The sequence below is a fragment of the Anabrus simplex genome, chromosome 2 (genome assembly GCF_040414725.1).
Source record: "Anabrus simplex isolate iqAnaSimp1 chromosome 2, ASM4041472v1, whole genome shotgun sequence".
In the NCBI taxonomy this organism is placed as follows: domain Eukaryota; kingdom Metazoa; phylum Arthropoda; class Insecta; order Orthoptera; family Tettigoniidae; genus Anabrus; species Anabrus simplex.
In genome coordinates, this window is record NC_090266.1 from 637,915,707 (window position 1) to 637,936,741 (window position 21,035).

A 21,035-nucleotide genomic window follows, 5' to 3' on the forward strand; every position below is an offset into this window, starting at 1 on the left:
GTTGCTTACTAGGGATGTCCAACACGCAAGTGTTTAAATTATACTTAATTTCCAATGTATATGCTGAAGTATGCTGTTACATTTAGAATATGCAATAATTCCAGTAAACCAATAAAATATGCATTTGCATATATATGGATTTTTTAAAAATTCCGGTGCCTAGTAATAAGATATCAATTTCTGTTACATTGCTATAATTTTTATTCAATAACATAACTGCTGCAAATGATTTCATGTCCGCCTCCGTAGCGTAAAAGAGCTGCACCACCTCAGGATGAGGACACGAGTTTACTTTACTTTAATGATTTCATGGCGGTAAATACATACCGGTAGCAAAAATTACATTGAAGATAATCGCATTAATATTTTCCTCATGTAAAATGTGGTTTATTGCACGTTTCTGTTTTTCTTAAGAATCTATCCCATCACTAGTCCAAGAACCACAACTGCTGTTTGCCTTTCTTCCATGCTAAACAAAACGCTGTCAAACCTTGCCAAATCTTTTCAAATCTTGGCAAACCTTCAGCAGTGTTGAATAATCTTTGGACAAGATTTGACAGTTTTCCTTCTAAAGCATTGAATTAAAAGAAAAATCTGATGGTGTACAACAGGCATTAAAAAGGGAGGGAAAGAGGAAATGAATATTGTTTTGGGTAAATTATGTGAGCTCTTCGTTGATCTCAGGGAATTGCTGGATAGGTGAAAGGAATATTTTGAAACTCTTCTGAGTATATATGGAAATCTTTGATGTCTTGAACAACTGAGTTCATGGGGAGGAGGATAATGACATTGATGAAATTATGCATGAGGATATGGAAAGGATGGTAAATAAACTCCGCTGTCAGAAAGCAGCAGGAATAGATGAAATTAGACCTGAAATGGTGAAATAAAGTAGGGAAGGCCGGGATGAAATGGCCGCAGAGAGTAACAAGATCAGCATAGAATGTTAGTAAGGTACCTTCTGATTGGACAGAAGCAATTGCACCCATCTGTACTTAAGGGAACAGGAAGCATTGCAACAACTGTTGAAGTATTTTATAGATCAGTATACCAATCACGGTGTTCATTGGCTATTTGGAAGGTGGGGTGCCGTCATTGGTTGAGAGTAAGTTGGATGAAAACCAGTGTTGTTTCAGACCACAGAGGGGCTGGCAGCATCAGATTTACAGTATGTGCCAGGTAAATTAAAAATGCTACGAGAGGAATAGACAATTACGTTTGTATTTCACAGATCTAGAGGAGGCATATGACAGAGTACCAAGCGAAAAGATGTTATCCATATTGCGTGTTTATGGGATTAAGTGTAGATTATTAAATGCAATCAAAGGTATGTATGGAGACAATTGGGATGCAATGAGAACTGATGGTAGATTGAGCTAATGGTTCAACGTACATCCAGTGTTTGCACAAGGCAATCATTCACCTTTGTTGTTCCATAGTTTACATTGATTATCTACTTGAAGTTATATTGGCAGGGAGGGATTCAGTTAAGTGGAAATGTGTTTGGCCTCTGCTTGACGACTTGGTCTTAATGGTAGACTGTGCTGAAAGCCTTCAGTCCTGAAACTTGAATACAGGTGCAGTTAGTATGATATGAAAATCAGCCTTTTCAAGAGTAAAGTGATGTCGGTAGGGAAGAAACGTAATGCCTGTTGTACACCATCAAATTTTTCTTTCATTTCAATACTTTATACAATGATGGGCAACATTGCTAAAGGTTTGACAAGATTTGGCAAAGATTGATAGCATTTTTTTAACATGGAAGGCAAACAACAGTTGTGGTTCTTGGACTACCAGTGGGATACATTCTTAAAAAGTGAGAAACATGCAATTAACCATACTTTACAACGGGAAAATGTTAATGTGATTATCATCAAAATAATTTTTGCTATGTAGGCCTATTTACTGCCATAAAATCGTTTGCAGAGGTTATGTTATATTGCAGTTACTCACATTAATTGAATAAAAATGATAGCAATGCTATGGAAATTCATATCTTATTATATGAAATCATATTAGGGATATAATAATAATAATAATAATAATAATAATAATAATAATATGCAAAGATCTTTGTAAATCGAACATTGCTGATAGAGTTTACTTATAGTTTACCATACGTTAATAAACATTAAAGCACAGAGCTCGATAGCTGCAGTCACTTATGTGCGGCCAGTATCCAGTATTCGGGAGACCGTGGGTTCCAACCCCACTGTTGGCAGCTCTGAAGATGGTTTTCCGTGGTTTCCCATTTTCACACCAGATAAATGCTGCTGGAGCTGTACCTTAATTAAGGCCACGGCTGTTTCCTTCCCACTCCTAGCCCTTTCCTATTCCATCATCGCCATAAGACCTATCAGTGTATGTGCGACGTATAGCAACTTGAAAAAACAAACATTAAAGCTGTCCACTTCCTTCAGATATTTCTCTTATATATTGCAGTTTATTCTATTTTATTATGATAATCTACTGAGTCCAGTGAATATAGTTAGGGATGTGTGTCATAATTAGCAATTAATACACACACAAACCTTGGCCATGAAGACGAAGCCGTTGTTGTTGTTGTTGTTTTTATGATTCCTAGCAGCCCCAGCATGTTTAGCAGGCTAGTGCACACCATTCGTACTCTAATTCTATTGGTCAATTCTGTCAAAGAATCCAGTATTCGGGAGATAGTGGGTTCGAACCCCACTGTCGGCAGCCCTGAATATTGTTTTCCGTGGTTTCCCATTTTCACACCAGGCAAATGCTGGGGCTGTACCTTAATTAAGTCCATGGCCGCTTCCTTCCCATTCCTAGCCCTTTCCTGCCCCATCTTCGCCATAAGATCTATCTGTGTCGGTGCGATGTACAGCAAATTACATTTTTTAAAAAATTCTGTCAAAGGCTTGTCAATTCTTTGATCGATCAGAACATGTCCTAATTCATTGTCAAGACTTTTGGAGACTTCTCAAGACTTCCCAAGTATTGCAAGTGATTTGACAAGTAAACTTGTGTAGCAGCTTATAAATCTCATGTTTATTCCGTATTGGCTCAACACAACTAAGGTTAAGTTAAGAGTAAGTTCCCACCTTCCAATACTTAACAATTTCTATATAATAGACTTATTAATTACATAATATAATCCATATAACCTCTAGTACATGTTTCGTTCCGATATGGAACATCTTCAGCTAAAACTGGTAAAATGGCAAGACAATTAAAATACATTGATGTTAAGATGATACATAAGCTAAAAGATATGATAAAATGGCTCGAAAATTAAAACATATGATAAAGATGATGAGATAAAGTTCATTCATGTTGGTTAAAAACACAACAAGTCAGTTTTCAAGTGGCGAATTAAAAACAGCGATAAGGTTCTTCATGTTGGAGGCGTGTACATTTTGTCGATCTTGAAAATAAATTGAAGAATACAGGATTTTCTTATATGTGATTTATCGGGGAAATCTTGATAAAATAACCGTAGTTGAAGTTGAGTTTGGTAGGATTATTAAAATGTGTCTGAAACGAGAAAAGGAGAAGTGAAATAGAAAATATTTTGAGGAGAAAACCTTGTTAAAAATGTATGTTCGCGAGAAAGAAGGATAATAGAGTTGATTACCTTAAAGACAATCTTGTCGTATTTAACGTCCTCCCTTACGCCGTGTTGTTAACTGACTGAGTCCTGTGTACGTGTGTGAGGTGCTTGCGGTGGGCGGGGAGTATTGGAGGGAGATGTAAGTGACGTGAGGAGAGCGGGTGAAGTGTTGCGTAGGGTGGAGCTTACTGAGGAGTGGTGTTGTGATAGGCTAGGGGAAACGGACGGAAAGGTAGGGGGACAATTATGTAAAGTGGAGCTGTTCGGAAGGAGGTGTGTTGGTTGTTTGTTGGGATTCTTTTTGATGGTTTTTCTGGATGAGTCTAAATTAGTAGCCTCTTCTAATAATATATTTATGTTTTCCGTAATTTCGTTAACATTCTGGTTGGGATTTCGCTTCTGATCAATTTCAATATAGATATTTTCAAGGATATTAATTAATTTACCTTTGTTTAGCGTTTGTAGAATGGTTAAGTCCCTTTCTATCGATGTAAAATTGTGTTTATATTCGGTCATGTGAAGACTCATGGCCGAGTACTTCCTGTGTTTTTCGGCATTAATATGTTCTTGGTATCTTACTGAGAAATTGCGGCCTGTTTGTCCGATATAAGAAGTGGCACAATTTGAGCATTTAAGCCTATATATCCCGGAATTTAAATATTTGTTATTACTTGCAATGCTTTGGTGATTGAAAATTAGCCGTTGATTGTTGTTATTGGTGCGGAAAGCAATATTGAAATTAAATTTCTTAAAAATGTTAGTAATCTGGTAAATATTCCCGTTATTATAAGTAAAGGTGGCGTAGTTCTTCTTTTTATGTTCTTTTACTAGCTGCGTTTGAGGTTTATTCTTCATTTTATTCACTAATCTATCTATGTAGTGTTTTGTGTATCCGTTGCTTATCGCTATTTTATAAATGAGATTAATTTCTTTTTGGAGGTCGTTTTTAGATAAGGGAATGTTGAAGGCTCTGTTTAACATGCTTAAAAAGGAACTCTTTTTATGTGCCTCAGGATGGTATGAATCTTTTCGTATGGTATTTATAGTTTGAGTCGGTTTTCTAAAGATTGTAAAGGCCAACTTTTCTTCTTTCCTTTCGATTGTTAAATCAAGGAAATTTAGTTTTTTATTGTTCTCAGTTTCTAATGTAAATTTTATGAAAGGGTCCAAACTGTTGATTTGGTCTAATAAATTAGTGCTACTATTGATTTGTTCATCTATAATTGCGAAGATGTCGTCGACAAACCTTAGCCAGATAATGATGCCTTTTTCATCATTTAAAATTTTATGTTTTTCTAAGTGATCCATGTATATTTCAGCAAGGATACCTGACGCTGGAGATCCCATAGGAAGACCACTTTGTTGGTATACTGTGTTATTGAAGGAAAAATAATTATTGTTAAGTGTGAATTCTAGGAGTAACATAAATTCTTCTATTTCATGGTTACTAAGTTTTCTGTGTGTCTTTAAGTTGTTCTTAATTATATTTAAAGTTTCTTTCGTGGGGATCGTAGAATACATATTAGTGACGTCGAAAGAGTTCAAGGTGAAAGATGATTTTAATTTTGTGTTCTTGATAATTTTACAAAATTCTATTGAGTTATTGATTGTGGTTCTGCTTTGGAAAGTATAGTACTTCTTTAGGAAGCTATTGATAAATTTAGAGGTTTTGTAGGTGGGGCTATTTCTAAAGTTAATAATTGGTCTAATGGGTGTGTCAGGTTTATGTATCTTAGGCAAAGCCCTTGCTGTTGGTAGTCTTGGATTCATATTAATTAGGTTTGATATTTCGTTCTCATTAAGGATGAAATTAATGTTTTTAAGTATTTGTTTTAATTTTCTTTGGACAGAGTTAGTCGGATCTTTTTTAATTTTTGTGAAAGTATTATCTGAAAAAAATGCTTCGGTTTTTTCTATATATTCTTTTTTATGCATAATAACTGACACATTGCCTTTATCCGCCTTTGTGATTATAAGGTCATTATCTTTTATTTTTTGTTTTAGGCCTTTTATATCTGTAGAAGGTAAATGGGGTGTGTTAACTTTCTGATCTTTAAATAATTCTACAAGTTTCTTTTTGACTTCGAATTTAGTTTCGAGTTGTTGGTCTACTGGAAGTTGAGCTATGACCTGTTCTACTTCAGCAATGGTTGTTATGTATTGCTTTTGGTTGTATGGATTAGACCAATTATGTTTGGGTCCTTTGTTGATAATCTGCAATTCTTTGTCCTCGAAAACAACGTCAGTTAGATTCTTAGTCGGAGGGTGAAAGGTTGAATTGGGTTCAATGTTAGTGGAGGATTCTTTTGACTGATTTATGTTTTTTTGATTTAGAGTAAGACCGTGAAGTTTTTTGTTCAAGATTTCTTGTTTCTTATTCAAGATATTTTGAATTTTTGTATCACCATATTTCAAAAAGGAATCCCATTCAATAGGGGCCATAAGGGAGGAAGCTTCTAGATGAGCGTTATATAACTTAGAGTTTAAAAAAGACTTTTTTCTGTATAGAAATTTAATTTCATTTTTGAGCCATAAGTCGTTAGTTTTTTCCTGAGTAGCTTTGTGCCATTTTGTTGTACAAGGTTTTCTCTGTACTGAATTTAGAAATTTAGGAATGAGTTTTTGATGTAAACATTGTTTTAGGAAATTTATGTCTTTGCCAATTTTTGACAATTTAATCTTTAAGTTCAAATAGGTATTTGATTGTTTTTTTGCCTGGTTGGCTAAATTACAGCTTATAAATCTCATGTTTATTCCGTATTGGCTCAACACAACTAAGGTTAAGGTTAGCTTATGTATCATCTTAACATCAATGTATTTTAATTGTCTTGCCATTTTACCAGTTTTAGCTGAAGATGTTCCATATCGGAACGAAACATGTACTAGAGGTTATATGGATTATATTATGTAATTAATAAGTCTATTATATAGAAATTGTTAAGTATTGGAAGGTGGGAACTTACTCTTAACTTAACCTTAGTTGTGTTGAGCCAATACGGAATAAACATGAGATTTATAAGCTGTAATTTAGCCAACCAGGCAAAAAAACAATCAAATACCTATTTGAACTTAAAGATTAAATTGTCAAAAATTGGCAAAGACATAAATTTCCTAAAACAATGTTTACATCAAAAACTCGTTCCTAAATTTCTAAATTCAGTACAGAGAAAACCTTGTACAACAAAATGGCACAAAGCTACTCAGGAAAAAACTAACGACTTATGGCTCAAAAATGAAATTAAATTTCTATACAGAAAAAAGTCTTTTTTAAACTCTAAGTTATATAACGCTCATCTAGAAGCTTCCTCCCTTATGGCCCCTATTGAATGGGATTCCTTTTTGAAATATGGTGATACAAAAATTCAAAATATCTTGAATAAGAAACAAGAAATCTTGAACAAAAAACTTCACGGTCTTACTCTAAATCAAAAAAACATAAATCAGTCAAAAGAATCCTCCACTAACATTGAACCCAATTCAACCTTTCACCCTCCGACTAAGAATCTAACTGACGTTGTTTTCGAGGACAAAGAATTGCAGATTATCAACAAAGGACCCAAACATAATTGGTCTAATCCATACAACCAAAAGCAATACATAACAACCATTGCTGAAGTAGAACAGGTCATAGCTCAACTTCCAGTAGACCAACAACTCGAAACTAAATTCGAAGTCAAAAAGAAACTTGTAGAATTATTTAAAGATCAGAAAGTTAACACACCCCATTTACCTTCTACAGATATAAAAGGCCTAAAACAAAAAATAAAAGATAATGACCTTATAATCACAAAGGCGGAGAAAGGCAATGTATCAGTTATTATGCATAAAAAAGAATATATAGAAAAAACCGAAGCATTTTTTTCAGATAATACTTTCACAAAAATTAAAAAAGATCCGACTAACTCTGTCCAAAGAAAATTAAAACAAATACTTAAAAACATTAATTTCATCCTTAATGAGAACGAAATATCAAACCTAATTAATATGAATCCAAGACTACCAACAGCAAGGGCTTTGCCTAAGATACATAAACCTGACACACCCATTAGACCAATTATTAACTTTAGAAATAGCCCCACCTACAAAACCTCTAAATTTATCAATAGCTTCCTAAAGAAGTACTATACTTTCCAAAGCAGAACCACAATCAATAACTCAATAGAATTTTGTAAAATTATCAAGAACACAAAATTAAAATCATCTTTCACCTTGAACTCTTTCGACGTCACTAATATGTATTCTACGATCCCCACGAAAGAAACTTTAAATATAATTAAGAACAACTTAAAGACACACAGAAAACTTAGTAACCATGAAATAGAAGAATTTATGTTACTCCTAGAATTCACACTTAACAATAATTATTTTTCCTTCAATAACACAGTATACCAACAAAGTGGTCTTCCTATGGGATCTCCAGCGTCAGGTATCCTTGCTGAAATATACATGGATCACTTAGAAAAACATAAAATTTTAAATGATGAAAAAGGCATCATTATCTGGCTAAGGTTTGTCGACGACATCTTCGCAATTATAGATGAACAAATCAATAGTAGCACTAATTTATTAGACCAAATCAACAGTTTGGACCCTTTCATAAAATTTACATTAGAAACTGAGAACAATAAAAAACTAAATTTCCTTGATTTAACAATCGAAAGGAAAGAAGAAAAGTTGGCCTTTACAATCTTTAGAAAACCGACTCAAACTATAAATACCATACGAAAAGATTCATACCATCCTGAGGCACATAAAAAGAGTTCCTTTTTAAGCATGTTAAACAGAGCCTTCAACATTCCCTTATCTAAAAACGACCTCCAAAAAGAAATTAATCTCATTTATAAAATAGCGATAAGCAACGGATACACAAAACACTACATAGATAGATTAGTGAATAAAATGAAGAATAAACCTCAAACGCAGCTAGTAAAAGAACATAAAAAGAAGAACTACGCCACCTTTACTTATAATAACGGGAATATTTACCAGATTACTAACATTTTTAAGAAATTTAATTTCAATATTGCTTTCCGCACCAATAACAACAATCAACGGCTAATTTTCAATCACCAAAGCATTGCAAGTAATAACAAATATTTAAATTCCGGGATATATAGGCTTAAATGCTCAAATTGTGCCACTTCTTATATCGGACAAACAGGCCGCAATTTCTCAGTAAGATACCAAGAACATATTAATGCCGAAAAACACAGGAAGTACTCGGCCATGAGTCTTCACATGACCGAATATAAACACAATTTTACATCGATAGAAAGGGACTTAACCATTCTACAAACGCTAAACAAAGGTAAATTAATTAATATCCTTGAAAATATCTATATTGAAATTGATCAGAAGCGAAATCCCAACCAGAATGTTAACGAAATTACGGAAAACATAAATATATTATTAGAAGAGGCTACTAATTTAGACTCATCCAGAAAAACCATCAAAAAGAATCCCAACAAACAACCAACACACCTCCTTCCGAACAGCTCCACCTTACATAATTGTCCCCCTACCTTTCCGTCCGTTTCCCCTAGCCTATCACAACACCACTCCTCAGTAAGCTCCACCCTACGCAACACTTCACCCGCTCTCCTCACGTCACTTACCTCTCCCTCCAATACTCCCCGCCCACCGCAAGCACCTCACACACGTACACAGGACTCAGTCAGTTAACAACACGGCGTAAGGGAGGACGTTAAATACGACAAGATTGTCTTTAAGGTAATCAACTCTATTATCCTTCTTTCTCGCGAACATACATTTTTAACAAGGTTTTCTCCTCAAAATATTTTCTATTTCACTTCTCCTTTTCTCGTTTCAGACACATTTTAATAATCCTACCAAACTCAACTTCAACTACGGTTATTTTATCAAGATTTCCCCGATAAATCACATATAAGAAAATCCTGTATTCTTCAATTTATTTTCAAGATCGACAAAATGTACACGCCTCCAACATGAAGAACCTTATCGCTGTTTTTAATTCGCCACTTGAAAACTGACTTGTTGTGTTTTTAACCAACATGAATGAACTTTATCTCATCATCTTTATCATATGTTTTAATTTTCGAGCCATTTTATCATATCTTTTAGCTTATGTATCATCTTAACATCAATGTATTTTAATTGTCTTGCCATTTTACCAGTTTTAGCTGAAGATGTTCCATATCGGAACGAAACATGTACTAGAGGTTATATGGATTATATTATGTAATTAATAAGTCTATTATATAGAAATTGTTAAGTATTGGAAGGTGGGAACTTACTCTTAACTTAACCTTAGTTAAACTTGTGTAGTCTTGAATTTGACAAAAAATTTATCATGTACAACAGGGTTAAGAAAATTGAACGGCAGGTTGAGAATACAAAGCCGAAACAGGTAGATAATTTCAAGTATTTAGGATGTGTATTCTCCCAGGATGGTGGTATGGTGGGTGAAATTGAATCTACATGCAGCAAAGCTACTGCAGTGAGCTTGCAGTTGTGATCAACAGTATTCTGTAAGAAAGAAATCAGCTCCCAGACAAGAGTATCTTTACACAGATCTGTTTTCTGACCAACTTTGATTTACGGAAGTGAAGCTGGGTGGTCTTAGGATATCTCATTCATAAGGTAGATGTAATTGACATGAAAGTAGCGAGAATGATCGCTGACACAAACAGGTGAGAATAATAGCAGGAGGGTACTTTTAATGTGGAAATATTGGCTAAGTTAGGAATGAACTTCATTAATGAAGCAATGAAAATAGGTTACCTTGAGAATAATGGACTCGGTGAGTAGTAGAGGGAGACCAAGACAACAGTGGTTAGACTCAGTTTCTTGTGATTTAAAACTAAGAGAATGGAGAAAAACAAGCCCACAAAGCTTCTTACAAATAGAGGATTGTGGAAGCATTCTGTGAATTCACAGAGGCTTGCAGACTGGTCATGAAAAGCATAACAGTCTATAGTATGTACGTGGGTATGAGAATTGAAGGCAAATTTAATCCATCTTGATTGAATGTCTGCATGGTTTGGTTCACGTAGCTGTAAGCTTGCACATCGGAGATAGTGGGTTTGAACTTCATTGTCGGGAGCCCCCTGAAGATGTTTTGTCATGGTTTTCCAATTTCATACTAGGCATTTGCTGGGGCTGTATATTAATGAAGGCCATGGTCGATTCCTTTCCACTCCTGGCAGTTTCCTCTCCCATCATCGTCGTAAGACTATTTGTGTTGGTGTGATGTGAAGCAAATATTATTTTAATGTGTGTAATTGCTTCGGTGATAATTATTTTGCCTCATTTGCGGATTGTCCATGGTTTCTCTACCACCAATTACCCCTGATAATTGAGGTCTAGTGTACGTGAAAGTATTGACAAGTAGAGATTTGTGTTTCCATGGATGTAAAAATTTTCAGCATGTTGTAATCTGTATAATGTTTTGTAATATGTGTAATTTCTGTATCTGTGAATCAAACTAGATTAGTTTGAATTCATCAAATTATTTTTTATTCTTTAAATGTATTCCACCTGCTCAATGCCTGAATCCCAACCAGCATCTCAGGAGTGTTGCGGTTCGAATATACTACGCAAACAACAAACAAGAAAAATGAAGATACAGAATCTCCAATTTAAATATGGGCGCAAAGAAATTAGTACTACAGGGTTGAACGGAGCACGCAATTTATTAACGTTGTGGCTCATCATAAAGCAAATATAATTACACTAAAAACAGATCAAATGGGAAAACCAGGACGTTCCGTACTAGGAAAAGGGGACGGATATTTTAAACTATCACCAAGGGTTTACTAGTCTACAAGAACAAGAACTTGGAACTGTTTCCTTGCAAATGCTTAAGGAGCATGTTATTTAAACATTATCTGAAACACACAAAAATTGTTGACGCTTATTTCCCTATAAATCTGGCAAATACATTCCTGAAATTTATATAAACAAATTTTACACATTGTAGATCGCTGAGGGTTGTAACAACGACCCTTAAGACAACACCATGACCATATCTGGTCAAATTGGGGCAAATATTCGTTTATAGGAAGGGGAGTTAGGGATTGGAATAACTTACCAAGGGAGATGTTCAATAAATTTCCAATTTCTTTGCAATCATTTAAGAAAAGGCTAGGAAAACAACAGATAGGGAATCTGCCACCTGGGCGACTGCCCTAAATGCAGATCAGTAGTAGTGATGATGAGACCATTTACCTGTTGGAAAGGTGGGCGCGAGCTCGTAGAAATAATATCGTCCCAGCCACCTTTCCTGAGATGAGACCAACCCGGGATTGTTCAATACCATCCTGGGTTCCTAACCCAAGATATGCTACTGTTAACGGAAGGAATTCGACAAAGGGACCCTAACCTAAACATCCAGATGTAGGGATATGCCATCAATATTATCATAAACTTAGCTTACTATTTACAGCATCTTGACATCATTACGTAAAATCGCCAGCTGACTTCCCTCGTTGCCTTCAATGTCATCATCCGAATTAATCCATAATAAAAATTGATTTATTTAATTTGTATTATTATTATTTTGATCATTGAAGATCATTATTATATTAACCCGTAATCATAAAAAAATGGTGAAAAATGAAATCAAAATACTAAATCATCATTCTCAGAAATAGTAGAGTATATTCTTCTTCTTCTTCTTATCATTATTATTATTATTATTATTATTATTATTATTATTATTATTATTATTATATTTTAATTTCTAATCTTTAGAATTCAGTCACACATGTTAAATCCCATATGAACAACCAAGGTCCGATTTCACACCGGTCGGGGCACAATAACGGTAATCGAGCCGCAACCTTACTTTATTACATGTGATAAATATAATTTTTTATCGGTATTGATGATATTTGATTGGAATAATAACAATAAGTTAATTTATTAATTTGACCACCTAATCAATACAATAAGTCTTGTCTTTGTTGATTTACATCGACATGTTAACTAAAATGGTACATGTTTCGCCTTGTATGTAGGCATCATCAGCCATTGCCTTAACCTTGAAATAAAGTCAGGCACCTAATTTACATATAAATAAATATCTAATATCGCTTCCTCCAATGGCATCTCACCGTTACAATACACGCAGCAGTACACTTTCCTCTTTCTCTCCCACCAATAGTCCCCTCCAAGTACTGCAACAAGCCCATAGTCACGCCTTCACAAACAGATCACCCTCCAAGACAAACCTACAGCTATAACACTCGTAGTAAGAAGTCGACAGTCGTCAATAACTTTTAGCGACAGTCGTCAATAACTTTTAGCTCATAACGTAACAAGTTACCTCACCATCGTCAAATGGTAAGTGTACACGATTTTCACTGAAACATTTTATTACAATTTTTTCACACAATTAACACCTCGCTTCTGGTTTCCTTTTACAGATTCAACTGTCACATTGCCTTTTCGACTAGAATGTCAATAAACCCATATTCTTAACAACGTTTTAGCATCGCATCAAATTGAGATGGTCCATAGAGGTCCAATTTAAACATCGTTCATCAACCTTCAACTATAACTTCGTATTTTTTCATCAAAGTGAACCACAACTGCACCATATGCCATTGACTTGCAACTTTTATCTCATGTAAACAAATAATAACAGGTCACTTGACCATCCTTCGACATTATTTTATTCAACATTATTTGTTTAATAAATAAGATTTTGATCATTTTCGTCATTGTCTAATTGTAACCGCTGGTCGGTCAACATAATTTTATAGCAATCTTACCACTTGTTTATAACAGACTGTTGCTTTGTTCATTTTAATTATAATAGTAGCCTTCTAATGTCAATATTGCAAATACTTTCACCAATTGTAAACTCCTCACTGATTGCAATATCTTTAAAACCAACAAGTCTTTTACCATATGTTAATTTTACTTCAAGTCTCTCCAAGGCTTTTTAAAAGTTAGTTTTATTAGTTTTATTTTATTTATATGTAAATCAGGTGCCTGATTTTATTTTAAGGTTAAGGCAATGGCTGATGGTGCCTATATACACGGCGAAACATGTACCATTTTAGTTAACATGTCGATGTAAATCAACAAAGACAAGACTTATTGTATTGATTAGGTGGTCAAATTAATAAATTAACTTATAGTTATTATTCCAACCTTACTTCATTTCGTACTGTAATTAATTTATGGGTACACCCTGTCCTCCCAAGACAAATCTCAAGTCCCATGGCACCTCGCGGCTGGGAATCTCCATCCAGTCCCTGCGAGTGCTGAATTATTCCTTCCTTCTCATTTGAAGTCCATTTATTTCTCTGGAACTCTTCAAATCATTTTATCCATTAATCCTCGGTGCATGGACACTGGAATCGGCATAGGCCTCGGGATTCATCTATTTCTTCATCAACATCAGTACAACTCAATTTTATCTCATGCCGGATTTCTGTCCTGCACTAGTTCCAAAGTCAAAAATGGGCTTAACCCACTCTGGGCCTTCAACATAGAATGACCATCATATCCTAGTGCCTCTATCACGTCTAAACACATTATTTTGATTATTATTCAGTCCAAGAAAATTCAGTTGACAAATAATTATTTAAATCACTTTTACTGCATGAATTAAAGGCTTCCACCTGCCCCATGTTATCTCCACATTTGCATTTACTTGAATTCATTCTATAAATCAGGCCTGTGCCTTATTCACCAAGTATTATTATTAAACACTCATTTAGACATAACCCGTGTCCATTTATCGCTCCGATACTTCTAATTATTATTATTAGTGTCTGCTGGCGAATCTTCACGGCACACATAATCACTGATATTTACATTCAAAACAATTGGACCCCAATCCTGTCCAACAATATTAAAATCCACTGGCAACCATGTACCTCTTGATAATTTTACAACATCCCTTAATATCTATAAAAATTACAAAAAACTGGCCTAAGCCAGACAAACACATCTGGAACAATTCTAACGTGAATCTCAATTTATCTTACATGAAAAATGCTCCTTCACAATCAATAAATGAACAACTTCAAGCACTTAGAAAACAAAAACCAACTCTAATTTACTCTAATAAAATAAACAAGAATATAAAGAGTGCTTGATATAATTATTTACACATTAATTTGTCCCTTTGTCTACCTATATCTGAATTATACAAGCCGTGAGGCAGATCGCTTGACGTTCAAGTTACCATATTAAAGAATATGATTTCCCCCGTTAACGGTAACAAATCTACATAATTAAATTGCTATTGTACTCATCTCTGCCTGTAGTTTGTTAAACTAGACAAAGAGCTCCATGGCCCTTTACGGCTTAGAACTGCATACTGTTAGCTTTCATGCCAGCTTGAAGAAGTAATGTAATACACTTTGCAGATTTAAACTTTTTTAAGTATTAAAAAATTAACATTTTGACAATTTTACATACACTAATATTTAAATGAAAATTTACACTTCTGGCCTTTTATCTGACCTGCCTCATTCACACCTACATTCTTCGTTCCTTCCTGGCACTCAGGAACTTGTGATACAACGTTATCACCTTAACAGCCCAGCGTGCACTCGTTATTCAAACCCAGCACTCTCGCAATGTTTGTGTGCTAACAGCCGCGAGACCGACCAGGTATCATCCCGAATCTGAATGTTAACAGGCGTCTGATGATGTCGCACAACCGCGACTGTTCTTAAGAAATACATACCTGTTCCTAAAATCGTCTTACATTGATCCTAACACAGTAGGTTTTACATTCAATCACTTTGCTAATGAACGTAGTAACAATCCAAATGAGTATTATAGAGTGTGCCTGGTTACACGTACTGATCTCGTGACAGCTCGACCAAATTTTACAGAGTGTCTTGTAAGCCGCACGGACTTATATTTATATCAGTTTCATCCCCTTTCTGGGTTCACGAAAGGTTATGTTAGAGTGAGAAGCTCCAATTTCCCAATTTGACTACACACAGACCTGCCTGTGGCTTAAACTTGTGGTCCACTTATGTGATTATACATTTGTTGCCTCTGGGTGAACTCTCAACTCATTTCTATCACCAGTAATTTTAATAATTACGAATTTAGCTCCTGTCTTCTTGGCGGGTAATATCGTGCCATTTGTGGCGCCCCTTGCTTTTAACTAATCAAAGAATAGCATCACTGATTTCCGAGAATTACAACAGTAAATCTCCATCAATTACCAACTTTTATTATTAGGTCATGCTTCTAAATTTTTCCTCATTGTGAGTCTGTATTCAGTTTTTCTTTATTAATTTTATTTGCGAAGTTGCTCTTTATATCACCGCCCATAATATGATGTTGGCATGACTGCTTCTCCCCGGTGAATTTTTTTTTATTGGCCCATAGCTAAGCGGGAGTTTGAAATCTCATGTTTTTCCTTTAGCTGCCACCTGCAAGCTTCAAACCCGTCTCCAGCCTTGGATTTTCCATGACGTCATTTCCAAGAAGTCCTGCGTGATGTGTTCCCTTGTTCAGAATATCGGCCGGCCCTGGGGCAATGGATTTCCTTGTTGGGTTTGGAAATAACCCTCCCATTCTCTTTCCATCTTGGTAAGAGTTCTCGGAATACTAATTTTGCTTGCTATTGTGCTTCCTTCTGAGGTCGTAATCCTCGTGGAGACAGAAGTCTGACTGTGTCACAACGCCTTGCTTAGCATATCTGATATATATTCCTTAATAAATAATTGAATTTTGCAGCCTACACCTCCACCTGCATACAGTATGCACACTTTAGAAAAAGTAGTATAGTGAATATTTTGGAATGTGTATGTTGCAACTTAAATTAATATGATATTAAAAATAATATAAAAATTTTCAATCAAATGTTATTTTATAAGAAACTAGTGGATTTATATCTTGTTTTTATTTAGAATGAAAAGATGACTTTGTCTATGATGATATACTGGCATAATAACCGTATTACCCTTTTTTCCTTGAATATTACAACCCAACACTTGGGTGCAAAAATTGTGCCATTTATTTGATCAATTATGGACTATTTAACGGGGAAACTTAATTTCCATACAGCTTGAGTGATAGCTTAAAATTAAGTATGGTTTTGCATGTTTTTTTTAATTTATTACATGCTATTTTTAGTAAATACGCTCTATTCTACTGCCCAATATTTCAATTGCACTGATTCATAACGTCCATAAAGTGTGAGGCTGTGAAATGTGTTGCGCACCTCCACTGCAGATCTGTCATAGTATTGATTGGATATGGATACCTGGGCCAAAAGAAAACAAAATTACTCAACCAGTTATCACATTAGGTATCCGGTACTGCCAAATTAAAGTACAGTATTATTAAGACTTATGCGTGACTTACCATGTATTTTCATCATCACTGAATATGGAATCCAGAAAACTACTCTCATCCCCTTTCCATGAGTAGTCGTCTTCACTTCCATTGGGCATGTTTGAGATTCCTGTTCTTTTTTCAACCTGTGGAAATAATGTGTGTTTCCTCTTTGAGTAAGCTCGTGCACACCTGCTGCCATTCCAATTATGATACACTTTATGTGGGTTATCTTTGAACATGTCTTTTTATATATATTCAAAGGTTTCAGTACAGATATTAGGCACAGCAGACCCTCTACAGCGAGACGTGGATAAACAAACTTAAACCAGTGAGGATATATGTTCTTGCAATACCTTAACTTTTAACAGCCTGGCTTGAGGATGGTTTCACACAATGTCCCACAAAGCACAATTGAGCCCAAGTTTGTGCCTTATTTTACAGCCACTGAAAGACTTTTAAACAAGGACTTGATATTTTAGCCTTTATATAATTCTAACCCATTTCTTGTTATGTGATACTTTTATCTTTTATTTTTGTGATGTTTCGAACATCATAGAATGTATATAAAATTGTTATTAAACTGTACAATTCATTTGTAAGATGTTTATATTTAATTTGTGGTAGGTCATTTAAGATTATTATGTGTATATATAGGGTTTTTAGTAATCTATTTCACATTATCATCTTATTTCTTTGTATCATGGCAATAACAAAATCTGAACGAGTTAAGTCTTCATTAAGGTATTACAACATCTCCCGCATTAATAGCTTACAGTAAATTCCAGTAGCCCCAGGTCAGTTAACAAGACACGCCATGCTAATTTCAGCCCTTTACCACGAAAAGGACGTCATCGAGATAGCAGATTTACCTAGTCCCCACCATATTCTGAAGAGGCAGTTAGAATTTTGTCAAATCCCACTTTTTGAAGCTTGTTACGTGATGCTTACGAAGCCCACGATCATTCAACCTATGTGAATGATCGTTATAAAACAAGATGATGGAAAGAAGAAGGGATAGAATATCAGATCTTACTGGATCATGTGATATGGGAGATAGAGGGAGATTTTAGAGTCTATAAACTTCAACGAGAAGACCTTGTGAGGGTCATAGCATCCGAAGGTCTTAACGTCTCAACTGCTGAACGTCTTACTGTCTGTTGTTCATGATGATAGAGGAAGAAGGTCTTTCTCGTCATTCTGATTTTATGAAAGAAGACTGGGCAGCTTCTCCGTTCACTTCACATCCAAGTAGAGCACAACTCAAAGATACTCTCATTGAGAACTGGCTATCTTAATGATGAGAGATAAAGTTAGCGAGAGACCGGTTTTGACCGTAGTTATTTTTGTTATATCTTTAGTTATGCAACATTTCTGTAATACAGAAGAATACAAGTATATTCTTCATGAACGTATCCCAAGGTGGTTTTGATATTGAAATTAGGGCTCGTTACCACATTATGTAATGCGTATTATAGGAAGTGTTAAGGTCAGGAAAGTCGCCGTCCAATTAGTGGGCAATGCATGAATCGGAGATAGGACTGGTACTTACTACGAGAGATTACAAAGGCAGTACGAGATGACCGGGAAACAACATCTCCTACATCGAACAAAAGTTCAGTTTTTGTAAATACGCAGTCACGTTTTTCATCCTAATAAATTGTTATTTTAATTTGTACTTTCATAAATTCTTATTCATGATTGTTAGTTTCGTAGTTTGTGTGTACTTAATTGTTAGTGTTCTGTCACCCCACCTCTGGGAGTATCTACAGTCTCACAACTTATTACTATTATCAACTATTGTCTTCAAGCCATAAATTTGAAGGCTGGCACCCAAGAGATATTGTTTATGGAGGGGGAAATGAGTGAGTATTTATTTATATTAAAATTAAGGTGACCATGCATGTCACAGTTTTAAATGGTATTTATGACATAGCTGATGATTTTTCTTACAAAATTGTACAAAATTACGTTGATATTCTCCTATTCAGTACTATAATATTTTACATCCAATTAAGACAAAATTTTACGTAGACACAGGCATGTTTCGACCCGGCTTAGGGTCATCCTCAGTGTGTTGTTGTTTGAGTCATCAGTTCATAGACTGGTTTGATGCAGTGCTCCATGCCACCCTACCTTGTGCTAACATTTTCATTTCTACTTAACTATTGCATCCTACATCTGCTCTAATCCGCTTTCGTCTACCCCTACCATTCTTACCGCCTACACTTCCTTTAAAAGCCAACTAACAAGTCCTGGGCCCTGTTTCATAAAACTAACTAATAATATTGGCTAATAACATTAGAACTCATAAAAATAATTATTAGTTAACCAAATTCTGTTTCATAAAGATTTACACATGACTAATAAAATATCTTCACTAATAATATTAGTTCATTAGTCAGCTGATACAAATGGAGGTTAGAATCGGTCTGTTGCATAGGTTCTTGGTTTGGGTTTGTTCCTAGCAGTAGGCTAATGCTTGACTACAACCGACTATTAATCCACATGTTCAAAGGCTCACTTGAGATTTTCATTGTTGTGACTTCAATACATATGAAAATGGATAAAAGAAGTGAAAGTAATGTGAGAGAAGAAAATGTCTTTGCGGAAAGTGACCGAGATAAAGCGTCAACTATTCACAGCCCTTTTCACACTATAACTCTCCTTGTTCCTTTTACTTTTTATTTCATGTGCTCCTAAAAATCTCTGTTGAGATGGACTAGCAAAATCTTTGTTTACTACCCCTGTTGGTGGGGGCTGTAGAATAACAGCCACGGTATCCCCTGCCTGTCGTAAGAGGCGACTAAAAGGGGTCCCAGGGCTCTCGACTTGGGAGCGTGTGTTGGTGAACATGGGGCAATGAGATGAGTCCTGCCATTGCTTCAACTTACTTCTGCCGGGCTCATTTTCATCTACCCTTCTGACCTCCCTGGTTCAACTCTTGTTATTTTCCAACCCTGACAGTATTAGGTTGCGAGGCCGAGAGAGTCTTTCATTATCACGCCCTTCGTGGCCCTTTCTTTAGCCGATACCTCCATTTTCAAAATGTCGGATCCTTTCCATTTTTCTATCTGATTAGTGTTATAGATGATGGTTACCTAGTTGTAGCCTACTTCCTCTTAAAACAATAATCATCACCAGCATCATCTTGGTTTACTGGTGATATAAGCCAAGATTTTAAAAGATACTTGGAGTGTCCGAGCAGAACTGCACTAGAGAAACACAATGATACTGTGCATCACTACCAACCGGTGGAGTGCAATGCGAAGCTGCTATTTTAAGGTTATGCTTCATTCCTTGTTTTTTTTTCCCTAGTTGTTTTACGTCGCACCGACGCAGATAGGTCTTACGGCGATTTCATTCCTTGCAGTGGAACGTTCTATTACCTACCAATCCTATCAAGCAAATACTCAAAAGTTATGTAATCTAACCTAAATCTCCCATTGTACCGGTATTCATATGTTTGTTACATGTCAGTACAGGCTGTTTTTGACGTAACATTTATTGAACGGTGAATACCTACACTCGTTTCTTGTCACTATTTGAATCAGAGTCGACCATTTCGGTGATCTTCATGATTTTATGCCAAAATATTAAAATGCCCCTCACTTCGGTTTCACTAATAATACGAATTATGAGTCAAAATACACTCATGGAAATAATCCTAATAATATGAGTAACTTTTATTAGTCATATTGTCTATGAAACAATTTACTAATATTATTAGGAACATCTACTAATAATTTTGACTCGTAAACTAATAACTAATATCATTAACTAATAATTTTATGAAACATAATAATAATATTAACTAATAAGATACTTGGAGTGTCCGAGCAGAACTGCACTAGAGAAATACAATGATACTGTGCATCACTACCAACCGGTGAAGTGCAATATTAACTAATAATATTAGTATTATGTTTCATAAAATTATTAGTTAATAATATTAGTTATTAGTTTACGAGTCAAAATTATTAGTAGATGTTCCTAATAATATTAGTAAATTGTTTCATAGACAACATGACTAATAAAAGTTACTCATATTATTAGGATTATTTCCATGCGTGTATTTTGACTCATAATTCGTATTATTAGTGAAACCGAAGTGACGAGTATTTTAATATTTTGGCATAAATCATGAAGATCACCG

At 35.1% G+C, this 21,035-nt stretch overlaps 1 protein-coding gene across 5 annotated transcripts in view; it reads left to right on the forward strand.

Moving 5' to 3' along the window:
- Window positions 1-21,035, forward strand: part of LOC136862981 (spermidine synthase) — a 281,341-nt gene that overhangs the window by 227,511 nt on the left and 32,795 nt on the right. Inside the window, exon 7 of one of the 5 annotated variants that reach the window (XR_010859107.2) lies at window positions 15,966-16,132. The exons of the other annotated variants lie outside the window; for them this stretch is intronic. The gene's annotated coding sequence lies outside the window, so the exon portion shown is untranslated. The remainder of the gene's footprint in view (window positions 1-15,965; window positions 16,133-21,035) is intronic. 5 annotated transcript variants of the gene reach the window in all.